General features: G+C 39.1%; 1 protein-coding gene across 5 annotated transcripts in view; it reads right to left on the reverse strand.

The window, feature by feature from the left end:
- The window catches only part of LOC106867557 (uncharacterized), a 235134-nt gene that overhangs the window by 130864 nt on the left and 99270 nt on the right, over positions 1 to 5000 (reverse strand). The window lies entirely within an intron of this gene.

A 5000-nucleotide genomic window follows, 5' to 3' on the forward strand; every position in this document is an offset into this window, starting at 1 on the left:
ATATATATATATATATATACAAACATATATGCATACATTTATATATTACACATTATAATACAATCAACAGGAAACACTTTGAATTCTTTCGTGAGATTGCATCATAATAGTACAATTCACTCATCAGATATACAAACAACCTACGAATGTTTTGAGAAAATAATAACAATAACAACAACAACAACAACAACAACAACAACAACAACAACGCCGTCTAACTTTACGTTTTGAGTTCAAATTCAGCCGAGGTCGACTTTGCCTTTTATCCTTTTGGGGTCGATAAATTAAGTACCAGTTGTGTACTGAGGCTGGTGTAATCGACTGGCCCCTTCCCCTCAAATTTCGGGCCTTGTGCCTAGTGTAGAAAAGAATAAACTCTACCAACCTAATTTCGGTTGCTTTCATTTCTTGTACATGGCAAACAGACATATGTACGGTATATGAAAATTATATATATATATATATATATATATAATTATTTATTATATAGTGTTATTTGACATACTGTAACAGTAACAAGCGCTGGACGAACTGATGCAGCAAACATGACAAAAACGTTCTCTTTATTGTATTTCTTATATATGGCACAAATTGTTATTCTATATATAATTTACTTTTTCATTGTATTACGCTGTAACAATACTGGTTTCTTACGTTGGGTAAATGAAATTGCATGTCGTTCATGCCCTTCTCAAGATGATGTTTGGAAAGGCAGTTACCAACCATCAGAAACCGACATCGAGTTTGGACTTTCAGAAATGTTTCTACAGATTATGGCAATGATAATGTTATTGACAAAAAAAAATGGAGATGAAAAACAAAGCCGTTACATTCATGACCTTTCCAACGCTATTCACATGCAATCATACAACTCTTTGTCATCTAGTTGCAGTTACACCGTGGAGGCGCAATGGCCCAGTGGTTAGGGCAGCGGACTCGCGGTCATAGGATCGCGGTTTCGATTCCCAAACCGAGCGTTGTGAGTGTTTATTGAGCGAAAACACCTAAGGCTCCACGAAGCTCCGGCAGGAGATGGTGGCGAACCCTGCTGTACTCATTCACCACAACTTTCTCTCACTCTTACTTCCTGTTTCTGTTGTGCCTGCCACGCTTAATATCCCCGAGAACTACGTTAAGGGTACACGTGTCTGTGGAGTGCTCAGCCACTTGCACGTTAAGTTCACGAGCAGGCTGTGATCCGTTGATCGGATCAACTGGAACCCTCGACGTCGTAAGCGACGGAGTGCCAACAACAATGGTCAATTACCCAAGAAAGAATAATTCGTTTAAAAATGGCTGCGCTTTACCACTGAAATGAAAGTTTCAAGGCTCTAACAACTAGGCTCAGATATTTCAGGATTTTTGTCCGACGCGCTAACGATTCGGCCAGCTCGTTGCTTTCATAATAAGAATAATAATCGTTTCTGCTGAAGGCACAAGGCCAGAAGTTTGGGTGAGAGTCTAGCTGATAACATCGACCGCCAGAGCTCAACTGGTACTTATTTTATCGACCACGAAACTATGAAAGGCAAAATTGATCTCGGTGGGATTTGAACTGAGAGCGTAAAGATCCAGAAAAAAAAAAAGAAGTCATTGATTATTTTGTCCGACGTGCTAACAATTCTGCCGGTTCGCTGCCTCAGTAGTAGTAATAATAATAATAATAATAATAATAATAATAATAATAATAATAATAATAATAATAATAATAATAATAATAATAATAATAACAATAACAACAACAACAACAACAACAACAACAACAACAACGGTAACATCAACAATAATAGAGAACGTCATTGTGACAGAAATGAATGCTGCAAAGCTGCTTCTAATTATCGACCAATACAAAACGCCTGACAGACAGTCCGACATTATGAGCGAAATATGAAAAGAGAGATTGGCAGAGTTTCTGCTATTAACTTTCAACCCACTAAAAATAGATTGGACACATCTATGTGCCAGATTACATATCACAGACAGATGATATAAAGATTCCTGGCTATTAATTACATACTTCTTTGTTATTCCTCTTTACGTTCTTCTCCTTCTTCCCTCTAACCTCCCCCCCACCACCACCACCAACAACAACCTTCATCTTTATAAATACTGTGAGGACAAGACATGTCATTAAAAGTCAATATGCTTTAAGTATTTGCCGCGAGCACTAGGGATAGATAGATAGATAGATAGATAGATAGATAGATAGATAGATAGATAGATAGATAGATAGATAGATAGATAGATAGATAAAGAGAGAGAGACACACACACAGGGGTGTGGGGGAGAATTTGGCGCCCGACAAATCAAGAAAGTGAGATTTAAATCCCTGTTTGAAATCATTTACACTTCACCTACACCTTTAATACTTCGAGGAAGACACGTCAACGTCTTACTTCTCAATTCACTTCTAAAATTCGGGGCCATTGGGTCTGATAAAAAGAATAGAAAATCAAATTTTTTAAAGTATTTGATTGATTTCATGTGGAGATTTTAACTTGGGAATCGGTTTTAAGTGTTGGGTTAAAATCACTTGGATTGGAGTGTTTCATTACGATGAATAAATCTACCGTTTCAAGGATCATGTTCGGCTAGTTGGATGTGTAGGTCAGTATAGTGGAGTGGTATTACACTGAATAAGATGCTATAGTATGGTTATGGTACACTATGTAAAATATGTAGAACCCAGTATGAACAACTATTAACAACTATTCCGAACCACCCGCGCGTTTAGGAAGCAGACACAAGTAGACAGAGTTGGCAGACTGAACACGAGACAGACTTACTGTTTAGATAAACACAAATGATATCGTCTCCTCTCTCTCTCTCTCTCTCTCTCTCTCTCTCTCTCTCTCTCTCTCTCTCTCTCTATCTCTCTCTTTGTCTATCCCTCACTCTTTAACTCTTCATTCTCATATTATCTCTGCCTGTCTCTCTCACACATCTCTTATTCTTTCTCACTCACTGCCTCTGCCTGTCTCTCATATATCTACCGTCTCTCGCTTACTCCTCTCTCTCTCTCTTCCTGTCTCTGTCTCTCACAGTATCTTTATCTGTCCTTCACTCACTCACTGCTTAGTCTCTCCCACTGTATCTTTGTCTGTCCCTCGATCTATTACTACCTTCTCTCTCTCTCTCACTGCAGATCTCTGCCCCCACTCGTGTACTCTCGCTCCCTTTCTCTCGCTCATCGTGTCTGTCTGTCACTTACACAACCACTCTCGAACTGTCAAACTGTATGCCGTCTGACTGTCTTCTATCCCTCCGTCCCTCTCCTTCCCATACACTTTCGCTTTTTAATTTTCTCTCTCTCCCTCTCTCTCCCCCTCTCTCACACACACGCACACGCACCTATAACATTCTTCTCTGAATATTCTTTGCTTGTAACACATGGCAGGTAGAATCCTTAGCGCGCTGGACGAAATGCTTAGCGGTATTTCGCCCGTCTTTGCGTTCTGAGTTCAAATTCCGCCGAGGTCGACTTTGCCCTTCATCCCTTCGGGGTCGATGAATTAAGTACCAGTTATGCACTGGGGGCCGATGTAATCGACTCACTCATCCCCTTCCTCAAAATGTCAGGCTTTGTGCCTATTGTAGGAAAGATTAAGCTGCACCTCTTTAATAGCTGCCAGTATGACATTCAGGTATTTGGCCGAAAGACTAAGGCACCACTCACAGAGCTACAGATTGAAGACAGGTAGATAGTCGAACAACTAGACACCACCCGCTGATTTATAGATGACCAACCAATAGCTTGTTGGTCGAATGACTAACTACCATCCACGGATCTATATATCCATGTATATGACAGGTAGGTACAGGTGGTTAATTGAACGAATATAGATAGGTACCATCCACAGACCGATATATGATAGATAGGTCGTTGGTCAGACGACTAGATATCACCTGCCGGTCTATATATGGCAGGTAGTCTGTCGGTGAAACAATTGGGAACCACCCACAAATGTGTGTGTGTGTGTGTGTGTGTGTGTGTGTGTGTGTGTGTGTGTGTGTGTGTGCTGTACATATTTGGTTGAACGACTACATACCATTGTATATGTTATCTGTATGTTTATTTTATTTATTGTGCTGTATTATGAATATTATTTCTAAGACCATTCGTTTATTTTTGTGGGCGTAATCCTATAGAGTATTGATGTGTTGTCCGCTAATGTTTTCCTATCTAGTGTTATTTCCTGATGTGTGGATTAATATATTGCAGTTTCTCCATGTTGTAAGTGTATGGAGAGCTAATGGACGAGCATCGTATCTGTTTGGCCAATATAAAAGTCGGAGCTGTGATGACCAATGTCATTTAACAGTTACAGCCTTGCTAATGACTAACGTGGTTTCTAAGTTCGATTGCAAGAGAAGAAGTCCCAAATTTCATGATTCTGGCTGCTTAGTGTGCAGCGTTTCTCTTCTAAATCTTTACTGAAGTATCTCAAATGTCGGCACCGGTATTTGTGCTGCAAATGCATTGTAAAATGGCGTCGATGTTGATTTTGCCTTTTATCCTTTTGGGGTCGATAAAATGAGCACCAGTTGATCACTGGGGCTGGTATAATCGACTCTCGCTTTCTTCAAACATTGCTGGTTTTGTGCGAAAATTCAAAACCAATATTATGTTTGCACTTGTTAGTTTTGTTGGAAAAGTTCTGCTAAATATTGCTAGCGTTGATATGAATGTATTCAATAATAGAAGAATTGTTTATATTTAGACCAGTCTTTTCTGTGGATGGCATTGCACATTGTTTTAGTAACAATGTCATGTTGCAATGGGAGGTAGTTACTTGCTGAGATTTTTGGGAAGCTGCTGATTACATGTGTTGTAAATGCCGATTACGTCATTCAACAAAGAAATTACATTCGGCACTATATATAATGGTATTTACTAATTTTAACTAGTTTATACCAACTATTTATCAACACGGTCGTTAAATTAGACATAAATTAATGACAAAAATAGTCATTTGCAACCAGAAATAGTCGATTTTTTG

The sequence above is a fragment of the Octopus bimaculoides genome, chromosome 13 (genome assembly GCF_046866305.1).
Source record: "Octopus bimaculoides isolate indiv1 chromosome 13, ASM4686630v1, whole genome shotgun sequence".
In the NCBI taxonomy this organism is placed as follows: domain Eukaryota; kingdom Metazoa; phylum Mollusca; class Cephalopoda; order Octopoda; family Octopodidae; genus Octopus; species Octopus bimaculoides.